We start from the raw sequence: 12,377 nt of genomic DNA on the forward strand, positions 1-12,377 counted from the left end.
ACCAGGACTTTCAAGAGGATTCAATATGATAAAACCGTGTACCAGCTGGCCATCTAGATGTTCTAATAGTTGACTGATACAGAAGACCCACCTCACCTTTTTTGCGTTCCACTTTGATATCACATCACATTTAATGACTGTGTCTGTCGAAGGATGCTACAGTTAATTTACATGAGTAAAGGGATGGCCCTTGCTAGGTTAATTTTGTATGCTGATTGCGACCCCATTTTGTATGTTGATTGCTACGTGCCCCCCCCTACCAGTGGATGACTATTTTTTACCATGAAAACAATGCTACTGGAATATGTGGCTCTGCTGTCTCAGTGTGACTGAATCTAATCTTAGAAACTTGTACAGAGGGATCTCTGTGGACAATGCATGGCAAAAGAGCAAGATGCAATGGCACTGAACAAGAAAGTCTAAAATAAGACAACACTGTCATCTAGCAGCCAAGTCTCCTCAGAGAAGCTAAACCCAGTACGTAAGAGTGTATTTTTAATGGGTCACATTATTTCCCATCTCTAAGACTGAATTATGTGCTGATTACGTTTGTTGTATGCATACAACTGGGAAGAAAGAAGAAGTAATGGGAAGTGTTATTGTTTGCTGCAAGACCACAAAAGAAGCGACATCTTGTTTTTGCATGAATCCAATTCAATAGATAAGCGCAATATCCTTGCACTCTGGTCCATAGCTCACACAGATGTAGGACATCTTGCTCTGGGCCAACAGGTGTCACGCAGGATGCTGTTTGAGGTTTTTTTTTTAATGAAAATACAAACATCCAAAATTGACAAAAACTGGGTTGGATCCCGCCAGTTATTTTACTCAATCTTACCTAATTCTTCTCCTGCTTACAGACCTCATCCCACATGACTTTTGCTCATGTAGGTTCTGTGATTCCCAGGGTAGCCTTTTCAGTGGTCAAAGGAGACCCCATCCTCCAATTTCACTAGTGGAAAAGCAGGTTGGATCCAACCCACTTAGCCGGACTATTTTTCGATCTAGGTTTGTATTGTCTGCTCTGACTGGCAGTAGCTCTCCATGGTCTAAGGCAGACAAAGGTCTTCCCCGGCCAACCTACCTGAGAACCTTTTAAATGGAGTTGTGGGAGACTGAATTTGAGTCTTTCAACACACAAAGCATCTGCTCTACCACTAGCTAAGACTTCTGCCTTGGTTGGCACCAGCTTCCTTCCCATTCTCTTGGAGGAAAAGTCTGGTGCAGAACTGGAGGCTGCTACCTTGCTAGTGCTTGTTTTGAATTTGGCTGTTAACGGAGTTCTCCTGTTATCTTTGCATGAGATCAATACACCCGGATGCATTTTTCTTGTTCTTACAGGATTATGGGTATAGATTCTTCAGCCCCATTACAAGAATATCCACATGGAATCCGGTTAACACAAACTATTTCCAGTTGAATGCAAAAGCAGATGCTATTTTGGAAATAGACTAGAGGCTAGATTGCATGGTATATATTCCAAGATAACATCTAGGAATCGACCACATGGCCTGGGCTTACCCACACTGGCCTGTCTGTGTTTGAACCTTATTAGAACATTTTGTCCAGTGTGGATCCCAGCAGGGTAGGCATGTGGGCGGAAGGAAGGAAGGAAGGAAGGAAGGAAGGAAGGAAGGAAGGAAGGTCCTTTCTTAAAGGGCACTCACACACACACACATTAAACAACACACTTTCAATCCACTTTGCAACAGGATTTTACTGTGTAAAATGGCAAAATCCTCTTGCAAACTTTCATACATGCTAAATAGTGCAATTTCAGTCCACTTCAGTGACCGTTTGCAAGTGGATTTTGTCATTTTACACAGTGAAATCCAGTTGCAACAGTCTTAAGAGTTTATATCTTGCAAAATATATGACAGCCTCATTGGGGGCACAAAAACCTACTACTGCTTTCCATCTCTTATGGTGAGAGGAGATTGTGCCCAAACATTGGAAAGTACACAACTGGCCACTACAGATATGATTCAATTATTAACCAATTATAACAGGTGGAACACAGTTCTTTAGATTTCCAACTATGTCGTCTTGGAAACTCTCTCTCTCTCTCTCTCTCTCTCTCTCTCTCTCTCTCTCTCTCTCGAAGAAGAAGAAGAAGAAGAAGAAGAAGAAGAAGAGATTGGATTTCTACCCCGCCCTTCACTACCCGAAGGAGTCTCAGAGTGGCTTACAATCTCCTTTCCCTCCTCCTCCCCAGAACAGACACCATGTGATGTAGGTGGGATGAGGGAGCTCTGAGAGAACTGCTTGTGAGAGAACAGCTCTGAAAGAACTTGTGACTGACCCAAGGTCACACCAGCAGCTGCATGTGGAGGAGCAGGGACTCAAACCCAGTCCTCCCAGTTTACAGTCTGCGCTCCTAACCACTACACCAAATTTGCTTTCAAATCCAATCTCCTCCTCCTCCTTCATTTCCCAAATGAGTTTTTTTTAAATTTCTCAAATCTTTAGAAAGCTGTTTATGGAGCCACCTTGCCTTATTTAGGCTCCTCCCATTTTTCTTCTCATAGGAAGCGTTTGTGATTGTGCCTTCAGTATTTCGCTTTTAAGAAACTCCCATCCTTCTTGAACTCCCTTCTCCTTAAGTATTTCTGACCATGGGATTCTACCCAGCATAACTTTTAGTTTGTAACTTTCCTAAAGTCCAACCGATATGTCTGACCATGTACAGCTTTTCCCTTCCCCAAGACTGTAAATTTCAAAATTACATGGTCACTACTACCGAGGGTGCCCAGTACTTTCACCTCATTGACCAGTTCTTCCATGCTGTTGAGAATCTAGTCCAAGATAGCAGATCCCCTTGTTTCCCTCTTCACTTTCTGGAAAATGAAGTTGTCAGCAAGACAAGTCAGGAATTTATTGGACCTTTCGTTTTTAGCAGAGGTGGACGTCCGACAGATATCTGGGCAATCAAAATCTCCCATGACCACTGTGTCCCATCTCTTTGAGAACTTTGTAATCTGTTCTTCGAGTGTCTCGTCCAAGTCCTCTGCCTGACTTGGTGGTCTATAGCAGACCCCCACGATAATATTATTATTATTTCTTACTCCTTTTATTTTTACCCAGAGACTCTCAACTGGAATTCCATGCTCAGATTCATGTATTTCCTCACAAGTATATGCCTCCTTTACATATAATGCGACTCCTCCACCCTTCCTTATTTGTCTGTCCCTTTTATATAAGTTGTATCCCACAATCCTAATATTCCAACTGTGTCATCACACCGATTTTTAAATAAATTGTATCCCTTAATCCTAATATTCTGGTCATGAGTGTCATCCCACCAAGTTTCAGTAATGCCTATTCAAGTTCCTCTTGCTTGTTTCCCATACTCTGTGCATTCTTCTACTGCCCCCCCCCCCCAAGATCAAGATCACAACCATGAAAAATTAAACTGTATATATATACAGGACTATATTTTTAATGCTGCAGGAATGCATCTCAGCCCTTTGGGAAACCTGGCAGCCTTTGAGCAGAGACGGAGGGCCTGCAACGACTTCTCCTATCGAACTTCTCCGTTCTTTCCACTGTGGATCTACTGGCAAGTTTACTCAATCCATTAAAACCATTTTGGGTAGTTCAGCCTTTCGGCTACAGCTATAGCTGAAGCTTGGTTCAGTTTGGTAGTTTGATGTCCTCATATTTATTTTGCGAGCTTAACTGTAAAGCAGCTGAGACAAACAAAATATTGGCCTTGGCCACACGGGCAGGAAAATGCGGGGGGAAGGCGTGGCTGTTTGCTCCAGAGCAAACTAATGCGCAACTGCACAATCAGGCGTCGGGTTGAGGTCCTGTCGAGCTCCTGTGGTTAGGGGGGAGGTGCCGATCACACAACGCGGCAAAGAAGCGGAGCGGCACGCCAAACGGGGTTGTGTTTTTTTTAAACTGAAATATGCGCATGCTCCATTGTGTGCTTCTGTGCATCCGTGGAGACTTGGAAAAAAACCCCTTTTTGCGAGGGGACATGGGTGGGCGCCGGAACTACAACCGGAAACGTGATCAGACACCCGCCCTTGCCCCGCGGTTTCCAGAAACTAGTACCTCTGAGGTACTAGTTTTTAACCCCGCATCTTCTGCGGGAAGCCTCGGGTGCGCCACGGAAGCTCTACGCTTCCCAGATGTGGCAGTGAGATCGTGCCCAGGAAATCCGCCTATCTTCCGTCTCTCTAGCGTGCCTAATGCTCCGTGTGACCGGGGCCATTGTATGTTTTGCAAAAATATAGTTATGATAATTTTTCAGAAATTTGGGAGCAGGTGTTAGGATCAAACATTCCCTTCTCTTATACAACATCCCCACTATCACTACCAGTTTTGAGATCATGTATGAGTCTGAATTCAATTACAATTGAACAGCCAATGGGGCTGTCAAAAGCAATTGCTGATGTGGCACCGGAGGGGAGGGACTCGTTTTCAGAGGACTCAGTTCAAAATCCATTGCTGAATCACCACTGCAGAGTTGCTTGAACCCAGTGGGGCAGGCAGGAAGTCATGTGCCACTAGGGACTGCTGCTGCAGCTGAAAAATACAGTAAGCGAAGAATTACACGCCCCTTAAAATGAAACAATCCAACCACTCTGTGCCTTTCAGTCTCCACATACCCAGGCTAGTGGCTCAGATGGGTGATATTTGCACAATCCCCCCCCTTCAAATGGTGGGTATGTTCATGTAAAATGTTAATGGGTACATTCATGTCTCACACACTACCAGAGGTGCATCTGCTCCTCCTCCACATGAAGGATGGGCGTCTGAACCACAGTGACTCCCCCTGTGTCATCACATCTTTTGTTCCTGCCTGTGTACCTCTGATATATATGTGTGTTAAGTGCCATCAAGTTGCTTCTGACCTATGGCAACCCTATGAAGTACTGTTCTCCAAAACATCCTATCATTGACAGCCTCGCTCAGGTCTTGCAAACTGAGGGCCGTGGCTTCCTTTACAGAGTCAATCCATCTCATACCTCTGATATATAACAACGTATAATCCAGGTGTATCTCATGTGATGCCAGCCATGTGTTGTAGCCAGCACTGATATCTCTGTCTGCTTCCACAAGTTGAGACCATCATGGGATTGCTGCAAAATGCTGCATGCATTGGATTTTGCTGCTTTGGGAATGGTTGCAATGGCATGCTAAAAGCTGATTTAGGTGCAATGTTATGTGAGAGAGCCAAAGTCACATGAGCTCTTCAGCTAACTGTGGCTGAAAGCCAGCACAAGATTACTAACAACTAAGGATGCCAAAGTAAGGAGTGATTAGATGGATGGGCATCCAGTCCATTTCTTATTAAAGTTCAGTGGGAATATACAAATTCTGCAGTTTGAGGACAAGATACCATTAGCCCCTTTCTTCACTGCATGGAGCATACCAGTGGGAAGCCTATAACTTATCTTCAAACAATGTTGACTTTGCTTATTTCAACTTTGAAATGTTCCAAACACTTTTATTACTCAAAAGGGAATAACCTATTATGTTCAACACCTTTTCAAAATAATACGTGTTTCTGTTTAAAATTGGGGGGAAATTATCAGATGCTAGAGATTAATCAAAAAGGTAATTTTTCCCTAGAAGAAATCAGTTATTGAGTTTTCCATTCTTCTGTCCATTCACGCGATAACCAGTAATTCACAGAAAACACACCGGATCATGATCATATCCCCGATCTTTGCTCAATTAAACTGGTGAATGCATACAATGGCCTTTCTCTTTCAATGCTGCTGGAACTAAAGTGGTTTCCAAGCAATGTGGAAAAAATACAATTGGTGGTATTTTTCAACTTTTGAATAAAACTGATACAGCATGTTCGATGGGAAAGCAACCACTGTCAGTTTCAACACCACCCACAAATGCAACAGTATTTGAATAATGTGGTAGATATGTATTTCCCTATTTCAGTTTCCAATTTACAGTGCAGTCCTAAACAGAGTAATGCCCTTCAAAGTACAGAGAAGTACATTTTGTTTAGGATTGCACTAGAAATTGAAGCTCAGAAGGGTGCAACTCTGCTTAGAAGTGCATGGTTAGTCTTTTGGCCCAATATGCCAATTTTAGTTATCATAGTTTTAAAACGAGAGATCAAAACACAAGACAAAAAATTCATCCAACAAAAGAAACTAAACAAAAATTAATAGTAATGAGGAATAAAAGTAACCACTACCTTCTGAATAATTAATATACCAAAACCAATAGCAATAGAAACCCAGTTTGGTGTAGTAGTTAAGTGCGCAGACTCTAATCTGAGAGAACCGGGTTTGATCCCCCACTCCTCCACTTGCACCTGTCTGGATGACCTTGGGCAAGCCGTGGTTCTGATAAGAGCTGTTCTTGAAAAAGAGCAGTTTCTGTCAAGAGCTCTCTCAGCCCCACCTACCTCACAGGGTGTCTGTTGTGGGGAGGGGACGGGAAAGGAGTTTGTAAGCCACTCTGAGACACCTTTGGGTAGTGAAGGGCGGGGTATAAATCCAATCTCTTCTTCTTCTTCTAAATGCTTTAATTTTGAGGATAATGGGAAACAATGTAATCAATATAGTATGAAGAAGCAAATGGTTGGTACTTTTTGGGGGTCTTTGCAATTGAGAAATCTAGCAACTGAGCCACCCCCTACACTGGAAAGCCAAACCATTATCCCAGGACCTTTGCCAACAAGAGCCTGTACTGAACTTTTTCTCTGTCTGACCCATCTGCTAGTCCTCAGGTGATCCATCATCGTGACAGCATCCTGTAATATGTCTGGACATTATGTTGAATGGAAAGCCCTTCCATGCCTCACACACAATGAAACATTATTCTATGTATCCATATATATCTATCTAGCCAGATCTTGTCAGATCTTGCAAGTTAAGCAGAGTTGGCCATGGTCAGTATTTGGATAGGAGACCACCAAAGAATACCAGGGTTGTGACAAATGGCAAACCACTTCTGAACATCTCTTGCCTTGAAAACCCTATAGGGTCACCATAAATCAGCTGTGACTTGAGGGCACCCCCCCCCCCATCTATCATCATCTGTCTAATCATGTAGATCCATGAGAAATTTCCCAAGGCTTCATTAAGCTGTGGAAGTTCTCAGGCTGACAAAGACCCTCCTCTCCTTTCCTTGCATATGGTTTAGATACAGAAGACTTTTTTGTTTCCAAAAAATAATGCTTTGTCATGATGACCAAACTGGATGAAATGATGAACTGTAGCTTATTATCTTGCCTATGCGCCAGGTTTGCAAACCATAGTTTCATCTAGTTAGGGATCCTAATTTGAAGGTAAGACAATAAACTATATTATGTCATTTCAACAAATTCAGATGTCCTTACTAGGGGTGTGTGTTTGGCTAAATCCAAGCTGAAAAAATATCAGAAAAATATCATATTGCTATTTTCCAGATATTCTTTCAGCCGGATAGAGATTTGGCCATTTTTTAGTTATTTGGGATTTTTCAGGACCATCAGATAGCCAAAGTTAAAGGGCTTGGAGAAGGTGTTTAAAGGGACTGCAGTCTCTTTAAACACCTTCCAGGTGAAATCATCCCTTGGAGAAGGTGTTTAAAGGGAGCATAGTCCCTTTAAACACCTTCAGAGTCATGCCACTTGCATGGCTTGGAGAAAGCATTTAAAGGGACTGCAATTCCTTTAAACACCTTTTCCCCTCCATTGGTTCCAACAGAGGATGGGGGCACCTTCTTTGGGGGCCCATAGAATTTGACCCTATGGTCCAATCTTTTTGAAACTGGGTGGGGGTGGGGGTGAGGAGAGGCACCAGCAGCCCTGCTGCAAATTTGGTGCATCTACCTAAAAAAAACCCCACCTCCCTCAGAGCCCCAGATACCCTGGATCAATCCTCTCTGTGGGGACTATTGACTATAATGATCCTCATAGGTTATCATGGTGCTGAAAAAAATCTGAGAATCCCAATATTTTCCAGGTTTAATATACCCAAACCCCCAAAAATACTGGGGGGGGGGGGGTTGCACATCCCTAGTCCTTACAGACTGTTTTGTAGGAATCAGGAAGCCCTTGAATGTCCTTGGGTTCAAATATTTGAAGGACCATCTCTCCTTGTATGAGCCCATGTGGCAGCTGGTCTCTGCACAGAAGGTTTTCTCAGCGCTCACAAGGATGTGTCCTGTAGCTGCCCATTCATGGGCTTTTTCTGTAGCTACCTCAGTACTGTGGCAGTCTTCAAGAGGAATAAAGGAATGACTCATCTTTACGGAACTTTTGTAAGTGGTGGAAGACGACTCTTAGACCCTTCATGATTTTGTACTTTGTTAGGATTCGGGGGTTTAATAAAGAATGTTATTAGCCAGTTTGGTATAGTGGCTAGCAGCACAGACTCTAATCTGGGAGAACCGGGTTTGATTCCCCACTTCTTCACATGTAGCTGCTAGTGTGACCTTGGGTCAGTTACAATGGTTTTATTTTTATTACCTGCCTTCGGTCCAAGTTATTTGGAAGAAAGGCAGCTATATAAATATTTTTTAGTATATGTCCTCAATATCTGAAAATCATACGAGTTGGGAAGGAGGGATAGGGGAATGGAGCAGACTACAACACCTCTGAGGTTTATCCTCATAATGATTTGTCCATTATGTTTGAATTTTATTCCTTGCAATACAGTGTGGGGGGAAAAAATCTTCCTGTGGTGATTTTTCCCATCATAAACAATGGTATAAATTCCTTCCAAGACAAGGCTTTAAGATTTTGGAATTCCATTTATGTCCATGGAGGGATTCCTCCTTTACAGTATCTCTTTTATAAAATACGTGATCAGGGAGTCACAATTCCTTTTTGAAGATTATGCTTCCGAGACTTCAGAGAATAAGCTTCACTGGTTCCTGTTAATACAGACTTTATCACACAGCCACTTAAGTAAAGAAAGCTGACAAAACTAGCACTGAACCATTTTGGAAGAATTAATATTCCAGAAATCTCACTTATTTACTCTTTGCTCACCTTGTGGGAATAAGGAGACTTCATTTATTAATGAGGCTTAAACTTGCAAATCTCTTTTCAGAGTCCTTGTTGAAAGAAAGCTACTAAGGCATGAAAGGTTAAGATTTTGATTTAACAGAGCATTATGCATGCACCTTTATTTATTCCCCCCCCCTTTTTGCTGCTACTGCTGCTGCCAGAGGGCTACGTTTGATCATGAGATCATCAGTAAACAATTCTCAGCTGGTGGGGCGACACCACATTTGCATCTCTTGAGTCATTGAAAAGAATCCAAATATATTTGCTAGTTGGCTCACACCGAAGCTAAGCTAAGAAGAAAAAGAAAGACAGGAGGGCAAGCTGGCTAGCTGTTGTGTCCCCCCCCCCCCCAGAGTGACAAGTGAAACAAGTAGTTTCCACATCTGGAATAGACAATGACTGCTTCCACATGGAAGTTTTTTCATGATGTCCCAGCTGCAGTATTTGATTTTTGGAGCATCCACAGAAAGTCATTCTGGAATCATGTTCCAACCATCTTCTCTGGACACAGTACTATTTCCCGCAAAACCTTCTTTGTTCTGATCTTTTGGGGAAGAGTACAGTCCAAGGGCATTATTTTGCAATCTGGATGGGAAAGTGCACACTTTCTAGGTCCTGCCCATTTTGGTTCTTCTCCTGCCATCAGCCCCTTGTGGCTTCCCTTTTCCTAGCTGCACATCTGGAGGACTTCACTTTTAAAATGGTAAATGGCAAGCCACCTCTGTTTGCCAGTTTGGTGTAGTGGTTAAGTGTGCGGACTCTAATCTGGGAGAACCGGGTTTGATTCCCCACTCCTCCACTTGCACCTGCTGATGGGACCTTGGGTCAGTCACAAGCTCTGGCACAGCTGTCCTTGAAAAAGAGCAGTTTGTGTCATAGTTCTCTCAGCCCCACCCACCTCACAGGGTGTCTGTTGTGGGGAGGGGAAGGGAAAGGAGTTTGTAAGCCGCTCTGAGACTCCAATTGAAGGGTGGGGTATAAATCCAATCTCTTCTTCTTCTTCTGTTTGTCTCTGACCTTGAAAACCCTATGGGGATTGTCATGCCAGCTTCACACCATTTCCCACCACCACAGAACACACAGGTTTTCCCAGGCCTGTTGATTTGTGATTTTTTTTGTTGCCATGTATATATGTTTTTCTACTGAGTCATATGCTATCGCCTCTTACTATTAGACTGCTTTCTAAGATATTTTAAGATCTCAAGCTGTCATGATTACTGTTTTATATGCTGCTCTATTAAACTTTTAAAGATTCTTGCCAGTTTTTAAGCCTTTAGGGCTGTGCATTTCATTTCATAAAGATGTATTTTTGGTCGGTTTTAATTATGAATTATAGCTTACTCTTTTTGTAAACTGCCTTGAGAGTAGGATTGCCAGCTCTGAGTTGGCAAACACCTGGAGATTTTGGGGTGGAGCATGAAAAGGTAGACGTTTGGTGAGGGGAGGGGAGGGGAGTGGAGTGGAGGGACTTCAGTGGGATACAATGGCATAGAGCCCACCTTCCAAAGCGGCCATTTTCTCCAGGTGAACTGATGTCTGGCACTTGGAGATCAGTTGTAATCCCACAAGATATCCAGCTGCCACCTGGAGATTGGCAACCCTACTTGAGAGCCAACTTTGGATGAGAGTTGTAGGATAAATAATGGTTTCCACCACTGGAGAAAATAGGACAGTTTTAAGATTTGGTTTCACATGCATGGATACCATTTATTTTTATTAAACGTTATTAATTTTATTTTTAAAAATGTACACCAGCAGAAGCCCACAAGCAGGCAGCTTCCGAGCACACTTTCAGAATACAACAGTTTGGGTGGTAGAGTTCCTACTTTGCATGCAGAAGCTCCAGTTAAAAGATCGCAGCTGGCAGTTAAACACAAAACCTCTCTCCCAGGAGAGCGGCTACCAATCAGAGTAGACAGAACTGGCCTGACTTGGTAAAAGAATCATCAAATGATAATTATAATGTATTGGGTTAGTCAGGCCAGCTGAAGATCCATAACAATAGCTGGCTAGGATCCTAGAAGGCACCAATAGGGAAGCAAGGATCCTAGAGTAGACCAATGGACAGATAAGGACTTGTAAATAGCCTATCCTTGGGAGTGTGTGTGTGTGTGTGTGTGTGTGTGTGTGAGTGTTACCTTTTGCATGCATATAACCTGGCTTCGGCCAGGGGCTTTCAGTCTTTCTTTTCTGTCCTGAAGAAATCACTAATAAATATGAGCTTATCACTGAACATGTTTGAACCCAGTATATTTCAATAATCAAATTAAGCCATCAAATGATAAAGGACTGGGAGAGCACTGGATTTAAGTGGGACTTACTCCTGAGAAACAGTTCTTAGGTCTGTAGCCTGATACAATTGCATGTGTGAACTTATTCCTACAATTTAAGACGTCTTTCCTACTTTATGCTCTTCAGTTGACCAACTGCATAGCAACGGTGACTAACTGTAAATTTCATTCTGTTGGCTTTGTCAAACAATGCCACGGAAGACTGAAGTGTTGAACAAAGGTCACTTAACACTGTGCAGTGTTGAACCAGATCACAAAATAGGGCTCCCAAATCTTGCCAAATCGTGGCAGGAGATCGCATGTCTTTGCAGAATCCCTGTTGCGTGGATGGCAAGACGTGTTGCACCGCTGTCGCCAGGACATGACACTACGCGACGCTCTGGCAACGGGGCTGTTTGGAGAGCTACGACCTCCTGTATATTGCTTAAGCTTTTCTCCTCCATCCGTTTCCTCATTACAAGTTCACTAGGACTATTATTCTACTATTACAATCATATCTCTTTTCTTTCATGATGCTAAAAGTCAATATTCAATAGTTATTAAAGCAAAATAAATTGTCTCTTACATCCCAATATTTTTCCAGATAATCTTTTAAATCTCTCCAGTCTTTATAGCAATCTTCTGCTTCCATGTTATTATGTTTTCGAGTCATCTTGTCCATTTCAACTGAAAACAATAACTTTTTGATCCAATCCTCCACTCTCGGGACTTCATCTTGTTTCCAACATTGAGCATAGGTCATTCTGGCTGTTGTTATCATATACCACATCAATGTCCTTTTCGCCACATTGACCTCTTCCATTTTTAGTCCCCAAAGTAATATTTCTGGTTCTTTCTTGAATTTACATTTCACAATTTTTTCCATCTCTGCATGAATCTCACTCCAATTTTTTTTTTTGCTTTTTCACAAGTCCACCACATATGATAAAACGAGCCCTCAACCTTTTTGCACTTCCAACATTTGTTTGACATATTAGTATTCATGTTGGCAATCTATACATCATCTTATAACAATTTTCTTTTAAATTATTACATGTTGATATTTTCAGTGCATGTTTCCATAAATACTCCCAAGACTCCATCGTTACCTCTCTGTTCATATTTACTGC

The 12,377-nt window shown here is 42.4% G+C and overlaps 1 protein-coding gene across 1 annotated transcript in view; it reads right to left on the reverse strand.

Moving 5' to 3' along the window:
* CDYL2 (chromodomain protein, Y-like 2) overlaps window positions 1-12,377 on the reverse strand; it is a 70,409-nt gene that overhangs the window by 56,766 nt on the left and 1,266 nt on the right. The gene's annotated exons all lie outside the window — the stretch shown is intronic.

This window comes from Gekko japonicus, unplaced genomic scaffold (assembly GCF_001447785.1).
Source record: "Gekko japonicus isolate JY-2015 unplaced genomic scaffold, Gekko_japonicus_V1.1 scaffold144, whole genome shotgun sequence".
Lineage (NCBI taxonomy): Eukaryota > Metazoa > Chordata > Lepidosauria > Squamata > Gekkonidae > Gekko > Gekko japonicus.